We start from the raw sequence: 19,196 nt of genomic DNA on the forward strand, positions 1-19,196 counted from the left end.
AAAATATTTAACTTGAAAATTAATTAGTTGGTGTATGGATATTCTCTTACTGTAAATGTACACAAAAATCATTACATTTATTTTACAGTCATGTTAGCATGACTGTTTACCAGAGGTGTGGACTCGAGTCACATGACTTGGACTCGAGTCAGACACGAGTCACAAATATGATGACTTGCAACTCGACTTTGACTTTAACACCAATGACTCATGACTTGACTTGGACTTGAGCCTTTTGACTCGACCTGACTTGATACCCTCCCCAAGCCCAAATATTTAAAATTATGCTATTAAAAAAAGTCTGCAGTGCATCAACTCTCTATTTAACGGATTACAGTTTGAATCGGACAGCAGCCAATCAAATTGTGCCAGCTGAGAAAAAGTTGTGCATGGCAGTGCAGAGGAACGTCGGCAAGTCAATTCAGATGGAGCCCTTGGAAAGATGATATAAAGATGACGCTGTATCAACAAAAAACGGATTGCAATTTGCAAAACATGCGGGAAGAAAACTACAGACGGGGGCGCAACAATTCCAACTTTGTTCGACATTTGAATCTGCACAAAGAACGGTAAGTCGGGGGTAATATAGCCGACAGCTATATTTTTTATAACTTTGCTAGTGTAGCATGTAGGCTAACGTAACATTAAATTAAGGAGCCTCCACAGTCAGTCAATGCGGGAACGTGATCATTGCACCCAAGATTGAGCTACAACTGGCTAGGCAGTTGGTAGCCTAAATCCTGCCTGATGTTATTGCTGTTCCTAAAACCATTGACATACGTTAGCCTACTGTAACCACACAGAGAGTGTGTGTGTGTGTGTTAAGGTTGTGCGATTGTGTACAAGCCTACATCGCCCGTGTCACGCCCTGACCATAGAGAGCCCTTGGTTCTCTATGGTGTTGAGGTCAGAACGTGACTAGGGGGATGTTCTAGTTTTCATATTTCTATGTTGGTGTGCTTGGTTTGGTTCCCAATTAGAGGCAGCTGGTAATCGTTGCCTCTAATTGGGGATCATGTTTAGGTAGCCTTTTTCCGACCTGTGTTTTGTGGGATATTGTTTGTGTGTGTGCTAGTTGCACCACTTATGTTACGTTTCGTTGTCTCTTTATTTGTTTTATTAAAAGTTTCACTTAATAAAATATGTGGAACTCAGAACACGCTGCGCCTTGGTCCGTCTCTCCACACGTCCGTGACAGCCCGATTGCGCCCCATAGCGATCCTCGATAGTCGATCACTATTGGGGAGGGTCTTTCTCATGGCTACCCATGTATTTCCATAGAAATATAACGTTTATTTGGAAAGTAATAAATATATCGACATTTTTTAAAGCATTCATGATTTGCGTAAATGTAATATACTAATTACTACTCTTGTTAAAAATATGAAATGGTGAAGAGCACATTATGACTTGTTTAGGACTCGAAACTCAAAGTTTAGGACTTGAGACTTGACTTGATACTTGACGGTCTTGACTTGAGACTTGACTCGGACTTGCCTGTCTTGACTTGGGACTTGAGTGCTAAGACTTGAGACTTACTTGTGACTTGTAAAACAATGACTTGGTCCCACCTCTGCTATTTACTATGAACACAAGCGTTTAACAACGGCATCATGTGAGAAAACAAGGTGGTCTCCTACAGTGGTGCCATGACCCTGATAGATAATGCTAGTAGCTTAACCATATGCCCCCGTGGACATAATGGCACAATGACCTCATGTTGGATATTTTATATTCTACAGGGAGTTCAAGGGTGTTTCAAGGCACTACAGTATACCATAATCTTGTGCAGTGGTGGGGTAATATTATGGTGAACTGGTATATTTTGTATTAACACATGCTCAGTTGGCCTATAACCTCACCTCACATACCATGTCTTTGTTCGGAACTGGTAACACGAGACACACACACACACACAGAATCCAGCACAGTACATAAGAGCTGCGTTGTCATAGAGCCTTCCACGACACTACACCACAAATGTGAGGACAAACTGTGGTGTAAAATAAAATAAAAAAATAAATAAATAAATAAAAAAAAACTTGGACAGTAATGACACAGAATCACCAGAAGGCCTATCACATGAAAACTAATAGAGTGGCCTTCAGCCACACATAAACAAACCTCCCTCTCTCTCTCATCCGATCCATTGACAGAGCTATCTCTCGTGCTGCTGCTGCCTGTGGCTGTTGGAACAATTTGTCCTCGGCGACAAAACAGAGAAGAGGATAAAGGGACTCATTGTGTTACAGTCAAAGGGAGACAAATAATTCAGCCAGGTTTTGAAGTGTACGAATGTTGAAATCAGTTAAATCTCCAAATACGCTCCAACAGATACGTTTGGCTATAGAAATGGTATTTTGTCTATTTATGAGGTGCCATTTTCCCTCTATGCAGGGTGTCAATTTGTTTTCTATCACTAGCTCATCTCTAGTTTCATCAGTGCTGTAACCTTGCCCGCACCCTCTCCAAGCACCCGTGCGTATGCAGAATTCTCCCTATAGCCAAGGTCAACCCCATAAAGCAACAGGCTATCAAACAGCTCAGCCCCACTGAAGCTCGCTTTAATATCTGTTCTAGAGAGAGAAAGAGAGAGCGAGAGAGAAAGGATGGGAGGGAGAGAAGGGAGGAAGGAAGGGGGAGAAGAGAGAGAGAGAGAGCGAGCGAGAGAGAAAGAAAGAGAGAGATGAGGTGTTGGGGGAGAAGAGAGAGAGAGAGCGAACGAGAGAGAAAGAAAGAGAGCGATAAGGGGTTGGGGAGAGAGAAAGAGAGAGAGAGTACAGCATACAGTAATTCTACACTTTCCTCGGAAAGTACAGTAAAAGAGAGAGAAGGGGGAGACAAGGAGAAGGGGAGCAAGAAAAAGAGAGGAAGATACAGAGTTGATGAGAGGTGAGGAGGGAGCTTGAATTAGGTTACTGTTGGTTGACGTGAGGAGAGAAAATGAACTTAGTTATCAGGGCTTACAGACCAATAACAGGAAAAGGGAGTGAAAATGCTGAATAACAGATTTAAGGGTTTCAGGTGGCTATTGCACACACCCCGTGACTTTTTCTACATGTTGTTGTGTTACAAAGTGTGATTAAAAGGGATTTAATTGTATTTTGTTGTCAACGATCTACACAAAATACTCTGTAATGTCAAAGTTGAATTTTTAACATTTGTAAAAAAAAATAAAAAAAAAAAAATATTAAAAAACGCTGATATATCTTGATTAGATAAGTATTCAACCCCTCAATACATGCTAGAATCACCTTTGGCAGCGATTACAGCTGTGAGTCTTTCTGGGAAAGTCTCTAACAGCTTTCCACACCTGGATTGTGCAACATTTGCCCATTATTATTTTCAAAATTCTTCAAGCTCTGTCAAGTTGGTTGTGTATCATTGCTAGACAACCATTTTCAGGTCTTGCCATAGTTCTTTAACAGTTTTGACTTGAATCTGCATAACTTGGCCCCTCAGGAACATTCACTGTCTTCTTGGTAAGCAACTCCAGTGTAGATTTGGCCTTAATCTCACAGTGTCAATACATTTAGAAAAATTCCAAAAACATGTATTCACTATGTCATTATAGGGTAGTTGGGTGAGACATTTTTCTTTCAAATCCATTTTGAAGTCAGGCTGTAACACAACAAAATCTGGAATAAGTCAAGGGGTGTGAATACTTTCTGAAGGCACTGTAGGCTCTTCCCACAGCCACTGTATCTCCAAGCGTCATGAATCTGGCAAGCAAGACTAGTATATCAATTACATATAGTGCATTCGGAAAGTATTCATACCCCTTCACTTCTTTCCCATTTTGTTACGTTACAGCCTTATTCTAAAATTGATTCAATTGTTTTTTTCCATCATCGATCTACACACAATACCCCATAATGACAAAGCAGAAATAGGTTTTTAGACATTTTTGCATATTATTAAAAATAAGAAACAGAAATACCTTATTTACATAGGTATTCAGACCCTTCGCTATGAGACTCGAAATTGAGCTCAGGTGAATCCTGTTCCACTGATCATCCTTGAGATGTTTCTACAACTTGTTTAGAGTCCATCTGTGGTAAATTGTATTTATTGGACATGAATTGGAAAGGCACACACCTGTCTATGTAAGGTCCCACAGTTGACGGTGCATGTCAGAGAAAAAACCAAGCCATGAGGTCGAAGAAATTGTTTGTAGAGCCCCAAGACAGGATTGTGTCGATGCACAGATCTGGGGAAGGGTACCAAAAACAGATAGTCCTCCCCAAAAAATCGAAAGGAAGTTTGTTCAGAAGTGTCTGTCCTAAATATGAGAGATAAGACATATCCAGATATTTTTTTTAACCCCTTTTTGGCACTAAACAATCTCCATATATACATCCATCATTTTTTAAAAACTGGTCCTGTGGTGCATCCTAGAACAAAACAACCAACATGTTCGTTAGAGTCTCACCTTTCCACAGAGGGGTCATATTAGTGTGTAGCCCAAACGGTTCGGACGCTACAGACAGATGTTGGCAGATTGGCTGTACCGGCTTCAGACCCGTCCCAAGTCGCTTGTGAGTGTCATAATAGTTTGTATGTCTTAGGCTTGTGTGCGGCTGCTTGGCCATGGAAACCCATTTTATGAAGCTCCCGACAAACAGTTATTGTGCTGATGTTGCTTTCAGAGGCAGTTTGGAACTTGGTAGTGAGCGTTGCAACCGAGGACAGACAATTTCTACGCCCTACACGCTTCAGCACTCGGCGGAAAGGTGGCATCCTATGACGGTGCCACGTTGAAAGTCATTGAGTTCTTCAGTAAGGCCATACTACTGCCAATGTTTGTCTATGGAGATTGCATGGCTGTGTGCTCCATTTTATACACCTGTCAGCACCGGGTGTGGCTGAAATAGCCCAATCCACTATTTGAAGAGGTGTCCACATACTGTACTTTTGTATATATAGTGTAGCTAGGTGGGACAACCACATCACAGTCATAGTAAGTACATTTTCCCCTCATAAAGTAGCTATCAGAAAGGTCAGAGCTAGTAAGGGGGGGGGGGGGGGGGAATTCAAGTGAGTGTTCTCTTTTTGAGGTCGGTTTGCAGAGCCTTCCCCAAACCATATCCTCCTAGGAACGGTACTGTATGGTATAGCCTACAAACACCGCTTCCAGCTGCCCCCTGGAGGCGATTCTAAATATTCAATGTTCATTTAAATCCTCCTGTTGCAGGATTATTTTCCTCCTGCGACGAAATGGGTCATATTAAGATCCAACATCTGCATCTCAGCAATGTGAGCCAAGCGATTTCTCCAGTCACTCTCTCACATGGTCTGATCTTGTGCACCTTGTTTCCCTCTCCACTGAAATCAACCCTCCAACTTTTAATTGGGGCTTGAGAATCTAGCCTCGGTCCCAGAGCTGCACTCCTTTAATTGGCACACTATAAAATGGCAACTTTAAAACGCATTTAAAAAAAAAATGATAACTAGTGAACGGTATGATGTCGGCGTGTGGAGCTGCCTCTATATCAATGAAACATCCCTTTTTTTTTCTTTTAGTTCCCACCAATATGATTGATGTCTCTCTGTTCTTTATTGGGGGGGGGGACTGCTGTTGCTCGGTCTGCTGCAGTGCGATCAGTGGAAGTCTCCTAAGACTCCTCCTTTCCAAGTGTATATCTGATTCACCCTAATTCGCGTGGCCTTGTTACAGTTGGTGAAGCTAGTGTTCATCAATGCATTGAGCCACCATTGCTAAAGGCGGTATAGACCATACTGATATTAGTGTGTAATAATGCACGCGTCTCAGTGTTATCACCACCTTAAGGCAGAGAGAGAAAACCTCTTTGTGTTTGTGTGTGTTAGATTTCCATACTCCCACTGGGGACCCTAACAATTATTAGTAATTAATATAGTTGACCTAGGACCAGTTGTTAAAAAGTGTGTATTGTGAGGGCATATGGGATGTGCTGCAGAAGCTCTGCCCTAGGTACAGTATGCAGGGCAGGGTAGGGGCCTCTTGGAACCATGTTCAATCGCTCTCTCTCTCGGTCTTTGTTCAGACATATCTATCTCATATTTCATATTTTCTGTAATCAATCAGTCTCCCTCTATCGCTCCCTCTCCCCCTCCCCTCTCCTCTCCTCTTCTCTGTTCTCTCGCTGACCTGTTTTCCTCTTTTATTTGATCCTTTTGAAAAACGATGATGAATAGACAAATAAACGAAACCCTTAGGAAGCTCAAAGTTCTCCGAGACCTGTCTCTTTCACCACTCCGTAATACTAGGCGAAATGTTTCACATTTTGAAACAACATTGCCGCAAAGCCCCCGAGGCATAACGGAGCCCCAAATCCCATAGAGTAATAAGGGACCTTTTATCCCTAACAACAGAGGGGCTTGTGGGGGTTAGAGAGAGGACGTGAGGGTATTCTAAGGGTAGATAGAGAATATGATCCAGTTAAAACTAGCTTTTGTGTACAGATCCAGGATCAGCTTACACGTCCCTGAATTCTAACCTTCAACATTAAAGTAACCGTCCATTGTTTCCAGATTTCCTTCTGAAAGTTCTGTGTGTGTTTTTTCTATTGATTAAAAAAACAATTATAATAATCATTTTCTCCCCAATTTTGTGAGATTCAAATGCGATCCAATTACATCTCATCGTTGCAACTCCCCAACGGGTTCGGGAGAGGCGAAGGTTGAGTCATGCGTCAGCCTTGTACCCCTCTGGCCAGGGTAAACAAAGTGGTAACGTTACATATTTATAGCCCATTTATTTGTGTTAGGAGAAGAATGAGGATGTGATCAAAGTTATTATTATTATAATTTTTTTTTAAATTTTTACCCGCCTTTTCCCCCCAATTTCGTGGTATCCAATTGTTAGTAGTTACTATCTTGTCTCATCGCTACAACTCCCGTACGGGCTCGGGAGAGACGAAGGTCGAAAGCCATGCGTCCTCCGAAACACAACCCAACCAAGCCGCACTGCTTCTTAACACAGCGCGCATCCAACCCGGAAGCCAGCCACACCAATGTGTCGGAGGAAACACCGTGCACCTGGCGACCTTGGTTAGCGTGCACTGCGCCCGGCCCGCCACAGGAGTCGCTGGTGCGCGATGAGACAAGGGATGTGATCAAAGTTTAACGAAACTCGGGCATGCTAGGCTACCTAGACGTTTTCAATCCAAAATGATAAACTGGAATGAATCACAACAGTGATGACATAACTAGACAGACTGTGTGGGTAACTTTTTAATTACAGTTGCGCAGGCCTACACGATGCAAACCCGCATAAATAGTGCTCAGCCCTGTGGGTTCTACGTGGGTGTCTCTGTATCTGTGTAAAGGAAAACCCCCCTGATAGTCTAGTTTAAAAGATAATTCATGTGAACAAGTACAGGGTTGCTGCAGTTTGACAATGTTTTCATCCTTCGTAGGAGAGGGACATTGCCCGCTCAATTGAAACTTGTGCCCCCCCCCAGCTTTAGTTTTATGTCCCCATGTAACAACTTTTTATATTTAAATAGACTTGCTGCGATTATCCCGAAACGTCTTATCCATCCTCCAAACCACACTCTCTCTCCGCGCTCTGAGTAGGCTGTTGTTTGTAGCGCTGCGGCCATGAAAATGATAATCTTGCCACCTGTAACCGTGTCAGTTTGACTGGTAAACTCGTGGGTACACTTGCAATGGCTGGCAGTCCAAGACTTGAATGGGCACGCCCATTGTATGGATTCTACGTCCATGGTTGTGTCGGTCTTTCGCAAAATGTTGAAATGCAATCACAGAAAAGCGTAGTTTGGAAAGCAAATGCCTACTGCTTAAAAAGAGAAGACTAATCTGTCTGCAGAAATGAGAAGAAATAAAAAATGCCCTCTTAGTCACAGGACAGGAGGGCAGGAGTTTTTCCAGGAGTTTTCTAAAACCAAGTGACCTGATTAGAAAAACTACGGTCCCATCACAGCCCATATAAAACCTTTTACAACTGATTCATCTCTGTCATACCCTATCAGTTTACTAGATCAGGAAAAACTCTTGGCCCCAGAGCAAAAAATCCCCCCCCCACTCCGGGATCTGTGGTGCCACCTCTGGTATGGCCGCGTACCGGTCATTAAAAATATTAATGCAAGTAGTCCATGATTGGTCAGCTCATCTTGCTCAAGAGGATGACATCATCCTCTAGGAGGAAATACCAAGCATTTTTTAAATGTTCTGTTGGAGATACAATTTAGAGTTTCAAGTTCCAAGTTTTATTAGTCGTATGTACACATTACATTTACATTTAAGTCATTTAGCAGACGCTCTTATCCAGAGCGACTTACAAATTGGGTATGGTATGGTATGCTTACTTTCAGGGTATTTCTCGACAATGCCACAACAATAAGAAATAAGAAAAGATAAGAATACGAACATAAAGTAAAGGGCTCAGTAGAATAGAATAAACATTTTAGCATAAGTATAATTCAGGAAGGCACAATTTATAGTCTAATATTTTGGGGGAGGGGAGGGGGGAGTGTTTAAATTGTGCAGTATTTAGGAATTATAATAAGAGTCTGGTAGTTGTGATGTGTGTGTAGCGTGAATGTACAGTACCCGTCACACCTACTCATTCCAGGGTTTTTCTTTATTTTGACTATTTTCTACATTGTAGAATATTAGTGAAGACATCAAAACTATGAAATAAAAAATGGAATCATGTAGTAACCAAAAAAGTGTTAAACAAATCAAAATAGGTTTTATATTTGAGATTCTTCAAAGTAGCCACCCTTTGTCTTGATGACAGCTTTGCACACTCCTGGTACTGTGTGTGTGTGTGTGTGTGTGTGTGTGTGTGTGTGTGTGTGTGTGTGTGTGTGTGTGTGTGTGTGTGTGTGTGTGTGTGTGTGTGTGTGTGTGTGTGTGTGTGTGTGCGCATGTGTGTGTGTGTCTGCGCATGTGTGTGTGTGTGTGTGTGTGTGTGTGTGTGTGTGTGTGTGTGTGTGTGTGTGTGTGTGTGTGTGTGTGTGTGTGTGTGTGTGTGTGTGTGTGTGCGTGTCTGCGCATGTGTGTATGTGTGTCTGTGCATGTGTGAGCTAAGGAGGTGGGATTATTTTTCTCCAATTTATGCTTTGGCCAAAAATATGAGCATAGGATGAGTCAACAATATTATTTTGGAATGAGTTAACAGAAAATGTACTTTTAAAAGTGAGATTTCATTGGACAGTTAGTTTAAGGGAGAAGGGGGGAGGTTAAAACTGACATTAGATCAGTATCTAGGACCAACTTTCTCTTACTTGAAAGACAGACAGGGGCAGCTGTCTCAGGGAGATACAGAGAGGGGCACTGGGACTGATATGAAATACTGAGACTGGCAGTTGTGGGGCTTTTTGTGTGTGTGTGTGTGTGCAAGTGGAGGGCTTCAGATGGCAGGCAGGAGTGGGTGACGGATAGTCGAGTTGTAGGATTCAACACACAGAGGTGTAGATACACAGGGGCAGTATGGGAGGATTATAAACAAAGGGGTTTACATAGACAATGGTAGTCAGGGTAGTTGAGGTAAATGCATAGGGCTAAATGGGGTCAATATACAGGGTAGATGGGAGGGGAAAATAGTGTAAATGCACAGATGTAAACAAGATTATAGGCCTGCCCTATATCCCCCTTTCTATCCCCGCCTTCTCTCTCTCTCTCCTCCCTTTCCCCACTCCTCCCTCCCCATTTCAGCCTGTTTTTGGCTTAGACAAATTAAGACCCTGCCAAGAATGTGACTAGTGGTTAGAAAACAAATTCCACAGTTTTTTTCCCCCTTCCCTTCCTGCTTTTATTTTTATTTTTAAGGTAGATCTATCAACACTCGCAAGCCTGGGTACTTCCAAGAGGGAAATAAAAGAGATTTGGAATGATACAGGTCCGCATCCCTCTTTCAGGTCGCTGACTTGATTGAGCACATCATTATTTTCATCCCCAACCCGACCAACCCCTTGACATAAAGTTAATGTTCCCCCAGCCCACCTTAACGGAAACACACTGTGTGAAAACACACTTTCTGTTCTGAGTTTGTTAATGCTCTGTTTTTTTTTATATATACATATGGCAACTTCCCACCTCTCTAATTCTTCATTTCCGAATGGCAACTGGAAATGTCTAATTGTAGCGAACTACACTCGGGAATGACTACATACTTGTACTGCTGCCTAACTTGCCACTGAGAGAGAGAGAGAGAGAGAGAGAGAGAGAGAGAGAGAGAGAGAGAGAGAGAGAGAGAGAGAGAGAGAGAGAGAGAGAGAGAGAGAGAGAGAGAGAGAGAGAGAGAGAGAGAGAGAGAGAGAGAGAGAGAGAGAGAGAGAGAGAGAGAGAGAGAGAGAGAGAGAGAGAGAGAGAGAGAGAGAGAGAGAGAGAGAGAGAGAGAGAGAGAGAGAGAGAGAGAGAGAGAGAGAGAGAGAGAGAGAGAGAGAGAGAGAGAGAGAGAGAGAGAGAGAGAGAGAGAGAGAGAGAGAGAGAGAGAGAGAGAGAGAGAGAGAGAGAGAGAGAGAGAGAGAGAGAGAGAGAGAGAGAGAGAGAGAGAGAGAGAGAGAGAGAGAGAGAGAGAGAGAGAGAGAGAGAGAGTTCCTGCAGTGTTCCTCTGAAGTTTCAACACAAACAATCCCACTGTCTGGCCGACAACTGCGAGTTTGTTTTAGGGAAGGGCATTTGAAAAAGAAAAACATGTTGGAGATCCAGATAGTCAACAAACAAACAAACAAATTATATATTTTTGACTTTGTTTAAACTTGGACACTTGCTTGCTGCGCAGCCTGCATGACCTCGGGAGAGATTGCAGCAGGATGGGGGATGGGCAGGGGCCGGTGTGTGTGTGTGTGACACAGGAAGGTGAGAGAGAAAAAGTAGTCACTGACTAGTTCAGCGGTTCACAAACTTACCATGTGGAAAAACGGAAATGTAATTCACAGCAAATGTTTGGGGCTATGAGAGTCAATTGCAAATCAGCCTGACATAATGTCTCCTATCTCAGCATCACTAATGAGATGGTGTACTTGACGCATGTCGCATCGGAGATTCTCAAAGTCAGGGGGCGTGGTTAACAGTGCGCACCTCATCTCATGCAAACGAGAGCACTGCTGAATCAAGCTTCACACAGATATGAGCTGGCGAAGGGTACCATGAGTGTTAATGCTCTGAGGGAGATGGCAGGGTATTCTCTTTGAGTCAGAAACCAAAACTCCTCCTAGTGACCCGTGAATGCATTGTCTGCAGCATTCGGTCACATGACAGCTCGAAAAGCCTCACTTGACTGTTGCACTAGAATCAATCCAATTCAAGTGAAACGGTTAAGTGGAGCCTTTTCCCACAGCCTTTTCCCACAAAGGGCACTCTCTGGTTGAATTTCATCTCTTATATTTCAATCATTTTCATTTAGATTTTTAAGGTTAACCACATTACAATGATTTTGAGATACAAAGACAATATATATATATATATATACAGTTGAAGTCGGAAAATAGATGGCATCATGAGGCAGGAAAATTATGTGGATAAATTGAAGCAACATCTCAAGACATCAGTCAGGAAGTTCAAGCTTGGTCGCAAATGGGTCTTCCAAATGGACATTGACCCCAAGCATACTTCCAAAGTTGTAGCAAAATGGCTTAAGGACAACAAAGTCAAGGTATTGGAGTGGCCATCACAAAGCCCTGACCTCAATCCCATAGAAAATTTGTGGGCAGAACTGAAAAAGCATGTGCGAGCAAGGAGGTCTACAAACCTACACCAGCTCGGGCAGGAGGAATGGGACAAAATTCACCCAACTTATTGTTGGAATCTTGTGGAAGGCTACCCAAAACGTTTGACCCAAGTTAAACAATTTAAAGGCAATGCTACCAAATACTAATTGAGTGTATGTGAACTTCTGACCCACTGGGAATGTGATGAAAGAAATAAAAGATGAAACTAATAATTCTCTCTACTATTATTATGACATTTCACATTCTTTAAATAAAGTGGGGATCCTAATTGACCTAAGACAGGGAATTTTTACTAGGAATAAATGTCTGGAATTGTGAAAAACTGAGTTTAAATGTATTTGGCTAAGGTGTATTTAAACTTCCGACTTCAACTGTAGATACACTACTGTTCAAAAGTTTCGGGTCACTTAGAAATGTCCTTGTTTTTGTCCATTAAAATAACATAAACTTGATCAGAAATAGAGTGTAGACATTGTTAATATTGTAAATTACTTTGGTAGCTGGAAATGGACGATTTTTAAAATGGAATATCTACTTAGGCATAAGGAGGCCCATTATCAGCAACCATCACTCCTGTGTTCCAATGTCACGTTGTGTTAGCTAATCCAAGTTTATAATTTTAAAAGGATAATTGATCGGCTCGCGGCAGGTAGCCTAGGGGTTAGAGTGTTGGACTAGTAACTGAAAGGTTGCAAGATTGAATCCCTGATCTGACAAGGTAAAAATCTGTCGTTCTGCCCCTGAACAGGGCAGTTAACCCACTGTTCATAGGCCGTCATTGAAAATAAGAATTGGTTCTTAACTGTCTTGCCTAGTTAAATAAAGGTCAAATAAATAAAAAATTGAAAACCCTTTTGCAATTATGTTAGCACAGCTGAAAACTGTTGTCCTGATTAAAGAAGCAATACAACTGGCCTTCTTTAGACTAGTTGAGTATCTGGAGCATCAGCATTTGTGGGTTTGATTACAAGCTCAAAATGGCCAGAAACAAAGAACCTTCTTCTGAAACTCATCAGCCTATTCTTGTTCTGAGAAATGGAGGCTATTCCATGTGAGAAATTACCAAGAAACTGAAGATCTCGCGCAACGATGTGTACTACTCCCTTCACAGAACAGCCCGGTGCACAACTGAGCAAGAGGACAAGTACATCAGACAAGTCCTCAACTGGCAGCTTCATTAAATAGTACCTGCAAAACTCCAGTCTCAACGTCAACATTGAAGACGCGACTCGGGATGTTGGCCTTACAGGCAGAGTTGCAAAGGAAAAGCCATATTTTAGACTGGCCAATAAAAAGAAAAGATTAAGATGGGCAAAAGAACACAGACACTGGACAGAGGAACTTTCTAAAGGTCAACTAGCCTTTTGAAATGATAAACTTGGATTAGCTAACACAACATGACATTGGAACACAGGAGTGATGGTTGCTGATAATGGGCCTCTGTACGCCTATGTAGATATTCCATAAAAAATTCCAGCTACAATAGTCATTTACAACATTAACAATGTCTACACTGTATCCTCCGCTCTCTCCACTGGCTTCCAGTTGAAGCTCGCATCCGCTACAAGACCATGGTGCTTGCCTACGGAGCTGTGAGGGGAACGGCACCTCCGTACCTTCAGGCTCTGATCAGGCCCTACACCCAAACAAGGGCACTGCGTTCATCCACCTCTGGCCTGCTCGCCTCCCTACCTCTGAGGAAGTACAGTTCCCGCTCAGCCCAGTCAAAACTGTTCGCTGCTCTGGCACCCCAATGGTGGAACAAACTCCCTCACGACGCCAGGTCAGCGGAGTCAATCACCACCTTCCGGAGACACCTGAAACCCCACCTCTTTAAGGAATACCTAGGATAGGATAAAGTAATCCTTCTAACCCCCCCCCCCCCTTAAAAGAGTTAGATGCACTATTGTAAAGTGGTTGTTCCACTGGATATCATAAGGTGAATGCACCAATTTGTAAGTCGCTCTGGATAAGAGCGTCTGCTAAATGACTTAAATGTAAATGTAAATGTATTTCTGATGTTATTGATGTTTTGATGTTATTTTAATGGACAAAAAATTTGCTTTTCTTTCAAAAACAAGGACATTTCTAACTGACCTGAAACTTTTGAACGGTAAGTTCAAGGACAGCTGCTCTTTCCATGACATAGACTGACCAGGTGAATCCAGGTGAAAGCTATGATCCCTTATTGATGTCACTTATTGAATCAATTTCTATCAATGTTGATGAAGGGGAGGCAGGTTAGAGAAGGATTTTTAAGCCTTGAGACAATTGAGACATGGATTGTGTATGTGTGCCATTCAGAGGGTGAACGGGCAAGACAAAAGATTTAAGTGCCTTTGAACAGAGTATGGCGAGAGATGCCAGGCACACCGGTTTGTGTCAAGAACAGCAACACTGCTGGGTTTTCCACACTCAACAGTTTTCCGTGTGTATCAATAATGGTCCACCACTCAAAGGACATCCAGTCAACTTGACACAATTGTGTGAAGCATTGGAGTCAACATCACTGTGGAAAGCTTTTGACACCTTATGGAGTACATGCCCTGACGAAATGAGGCTGTTCTGAGGGCAAAAGGGAAGGTGCAACTCATTATTAGGAAGGTGTTCTTAATGTTTTGTGCACTCAGTCTATATATACAAAAGTATGTGGACACACCTTCAAATTTGTGGATTTGGCTATTTCAGCCACACCCATTGCTAACAGGTATATAAAGTCCTCTCTCAGAGCTTTACGGACAATTCCTTCGACCTCATGGCTTGGTTTTTGCTCTGACATGCACTGTCAACTGTGGGACCTCATATAGACAGGTGTGTAACTTTACAAATCATGTCCAATTAATTGAATTTAGCACAGGTGGACTCCAATCAAGTTGTAGAAACATCTCAAGGATGATCGATGGAAACAGGATGTACCTGAACTCAATTTCGAGTCTCATAGCAAAAGGGTCTGAATACTTATGTAATACTTATTTTAATTTTTTAAATATTTGCAAAAATTTCTCAAAACCTGTTTTCGCTTTGTCATTATGGAGTGCCGTGTGTAAATTGCTGAGGAATGTTTCAAATGTAATCTATTTTAGAATAAGGCAAAATTTGGAAATAGTCAAGGGGTATGAATACTTTCTGAAGGCAAGTATTCAGACCCCTTGACTTTTTCCACATTTTGTTACGTTACAGCCTATTCTGAAATGGATTAAATAAATGTATTAAACATAAAAAAATACAGAAATACCTCATTTACATAACTATTCAGACCCTTTGTTATGAGACTGGAAATTGAGCTCAGGTGGATCCTGTTTCCATTGATCATCCTTGAGATGATTCTACAACTTGATTGGAGTCCACCTGTGGTAAATTCAATTGATTGGACATGATTTGGAAAGGCACACTCCTGTCTATATAAACGTCCCACAGTTGACAGAACAAAAACCAAGCCATGAGGTCGAAGGAATTGTCCATAGAGCTCTGAGACAGGATCTGGGGAATGGTACTAAAACATTTCTGCTGCATTGAAGGCCCCCAACAACATAGTGGCCTCCATCATTCTAAAATGCAAGAAGTTTGGAACCACCAAGACTCTTCCTAGAGCTGGCCGTCTGGCCAAACTGAGCAATCGGGGGAGAAGGGCCTTGGTCAGGGAAGTGATGGTCGCTCTGAGCTCTAGAGTTCCTCTGTGGAGATGGGAGAACCTTCCAGAAGGACAACCATCTCTGCAGCACTCCACCAATCAGCCCTTTATGGTAGAGTGGCCATACCGAAGCCACTCCTCAGTAAAAGGCTCATGACAGCCTGCTTGGAGTCTGCCAAAAGAAACCTAACGACTCTCAGACCATGAGAAACAAGAATCTCTGGGCTGATGAAACCAAGATTGAACTCTTTGGCCTGAATACCAAGCATCACATCTGGAGGAAACCTGGTGCCATCCCTAGGCTGAAGCATGGTGGTGGTAGAATCATGCTGTGGGGATGTTTTTCAGCAGCAGGGACTGGGAGACTAGTCAGGATCGAGGCAAAGGTAAACGGAACAAAGTACAGAAAGATCATTGATGAAAACCTGCTCCAGAGTGCTCAGGACCTCAGACTGGGGTGAAGGATCATCTTCCAACAGGACAACAACCCTAAGCACACAGCCAAGACAACACAGAAGTAGCTTCTGAGAGAGACTTGAAAATAGCTGTGCAGCAACGCTCACCATCCAACCTGACAGAGCTTGAGAGGATCTGCAGAGAAGAATGGGAGAAACTCCCCAAATACAGGTGTGCCAAGCTTGTAAAAAAACAATTTAATCAATTTTAGAATAAGGCTGTAAAGTAACAAAATGTGGAAAAAGTCAAGGGGTCTGAATACTTTCCCAAATGCACTATATATCTATAAGTCTTTGATAGGTAAAGCCCCGCCTCATCTCAGCTCACTGGTCACCATAGCAGCGCCCACCCATAGCACGCGCTCCAGCAGGTATATTTCATTAGTCATCCCCAAAGCCAACTCCTCCTTTGGCCACCTTTCCTTCCAGTTCTCTGCTGCCAATGACTGGAACGAATTGCAAAAATCACTGAAGCTGGAGTCTTATATCTCCCTCACTAACTTTAAGCATCAACTGTCAGAGCAGCTTACCAATCATTGCTCCTGTACACAGCCCATCTGTAAATAGCCCACCCAACTACCTCATCCCCATATTGTTATCTATTTTTTTGCTCCTTTGCAGCCCAGTATCTCTACTTGCACATTCATCTTCTGCACATCTATCACTCCAGTGTTAATGCTAAATTGTAATTAATTCGCCACTATGGCCTATTTATTGCCTTACCTCCCTAATTTTACTACATTTGCACACACTGTATTTAGATTTTGCTATTGTGTTATTGACTGTACGTTTGTTTATCCCATGTGTACCTCTGTGTTGTTTGTGTCGCACTGCTTGGCCAGGTCGCAGTTGTAAATGAGAACTGGCCTACCTGGTTAAATAAAAGGTAAAATAAAATATATATATATTTTTTTTTCTTCTGGATTTTGGAAATTCTCCCGTGACCCCGTTTTCATACCAGGCAATCCCACATGGGGTCACGACCCCTAGTTTGGTAAACGCTGCGCTAGTTAGACAAACTTGTAAATGCCATAGGTTGGCCCAGTGCTAGCTGTGCGACTAGAGCAGCCGGCCGCGACCGGGAGACCCATGGTGCGGTGCACAATTGTCCCAGCATTGTCCGGGTTAGGGGAGGGTTTGGCCGGCAGGGATGTCCTTGTCCCATCTTGCACTAGCGACTCCTGTGGCGTGCTGGGCGCAGTGCATGCTGACAAGGTCACCAGGTGTATGGTGTTTCCTCCGACACATTGGTGCGGCTGGCTTCAGGGTCAAGTGGGCATTGTGTCAAGAACCAGTTGGTTGGGTTGTGTTTCGGAGGACGCACGGCTTGCGACCTTCGCCTCTATCAAGTTCGTACGGGAGTTGCAGCGATGAGACAAGACTGTAACTACCAGTTGGATACCACGAAATTGGGGAGAAGGGGGTTAAAAAAATTGTTTTTTAAAAAGAAGTAAATGCCATAGGTTATATATCATCCCATCTGTCAGTGCCTGTCTTAACTACATCAAATCGACGTAAAGAAGCTAGCTAAGATAGCCAGCTATGTTAGCGAGCAAGCTAGCTAGGCTAGTTGACGCAATTTTTCTGCACTCCCCATTCTTGTCTTCAACAACTCCATTCAGATTAAACAATAGCCTACCTGTTGGTTGCTCATTTAGCTAACCTATTTCCTTAATTGTAATTCCATTTTGCATTGATTAGTGACCTCCCACTGTGCCACTTTTATTGTCCAACAATAACAATAAACTACACGCATGAAACGTGTTGAGGCTATGCAGTATATATTTTTATGGGGCGCATGTCATAAAAACCATATTCAAAAGTGTTTTATTAAATTAAGAATTTAAATTGTCATGGTATATCCTTGTGTGTACCAAAGTCACATAGATGATTTTATTTAATTGAGACAAAGCCTTCTCATTGTTAAAATAGGCTCTGATTTCTTTTTTCAAAACAATTCATACTCTTGCAACTATTCAAATACTAACGATTGTTCTGATATTTTAAATTTGTAATAACCGCGCCAATCCCTAGTTTGTTTGTGGTTTGGATTCATCAATTTTCAAAGACTAATTAAATCGCTAAAATATAAAGTCTAAATGGCATTAGATGAATAACCAACAAAAAACTTTAAAGCCATCACTGCTGAGCTGACCCAGTTGGAAGAGGTTTTAGCTGTAAGATCTGGGAGATCTGGGAATAAAGGACAATATGCATTTCACATGTCTGTGTGTGTTCAACTGGCATAGTATGTCTCTCGTTCTATAAATCATACACATAAATGCATCTATACACCTACATACACGTATTCACCAAAACACACACACACACACACACACACACACACACACACACACACACACACACACACACACACTATATCCCATATCCTTATAGATGGGAAAAGATGGAACAACTGGAAGTCTGTGGGAGGTAAGCATATGTGAACATATGCTGTGCTGTGTGCGTTTGCCATCTGTGTGTCTGTGTTCATTTCATGGTCACAAAGTGGAGGCTAGGTGAGCATTGGCAGACGCTCAGATCAGCAGGTACACTTTTATGAATGGGGCAGCCACGCCACAAAGGGAATTCCCGCCGCCAGTGTGTGTGTGTTTTCGTGATATCATTAGCCAGGGCAGCCCTGGGTTGGTGTGTGTGACATTAGCCAGGTTGGGAATATGAGTTCCAGGGGCTGGGAGCGGTACTATCTAGGCAGAAAGCCAAACCAGTGGCACACTCATAAACAGACACGAGACGGTGAGTTACCTCTTCTAACTGTGCCAGCGATCCGGGCAGTCTCTCTCCCTCACTCCCGCCTCCTTCAAAAGTGATAGCCAATTAGAGGTAAGGGTTGCCATGCGGACAGCCCAAGGCGGTGACTCAATATTGCCCTGGCTGTGTTCTAGGATCTAGGGAAAGTCCTCTGGTCCACAACATGCCAACAAACACTATCTGATATACTAAGCATGTGTGCGAAGAGGTAACAAATTAATTAGAGTGTGAAGTGTGCACGTAAAAACATGTTCACAAACGCACTCTGACACTCAAGTAGGGTTTCCACCACTTCCCCATTTCGCTGGACGAAGTTCCGCCCCCCCCATGTCATTTTCAACGGGAGCACGCGGAACAAGACGCAGGGGATTATGGGATCGTGAGTGGCGCAATAGAAAACGTTCAGCTCTGCTCTCATTTAAGCAAATTGCACACGGACACCGCTGCTGTCAACCGATCAGATGGGGAGCAGATGTTTGCTTGAAAATCTTGTGTTCATGAAACATCGTTTCGCCTGTCATTAGTTCTGGGCAAGCACAACAACAACAAAATTGAGGAAAGCAAATCTTCGCTGTGTCTGGTTTTCCAATTCTATATGATTTTGCTTTGCTAGAATACAGATACAAATTCATAAGGTCAGTGACATGGAGGAAG

General features: G+C 42.7%; 1 protein-coding gene across 2 annotated transcripts in view; it reads right to left on the reverse strand.

Annotated features, from left to right (window-relative positions):
* The window catches only part of LOC139581016 (thyroid hormone receptor alpha-like), a 187,319-nt gene that overhangs the window by 52,912 nt on the left and 115,211 nt on the right, over positions 1–19,196 (reverse strand). The gene's annotated exons all lie outside the window — the stretch shown is intronic.

The sequence above is a fragment of the Salvelinus alpinus genome, chromosome 7 (assembly GCF_045679555.1).
Source record: "Salvelinus alpinus chromosome 7, SLU_Salpinus.1, whole genome shotgun sequence".
NCBI classification, from domain to species: domain Eukaryota; kingdom Metazoa; phylum Chordata; class Actinopteri; order Salmoniformes; family Salmonidae; genus Salvelinus; species Salvelinus alpinus.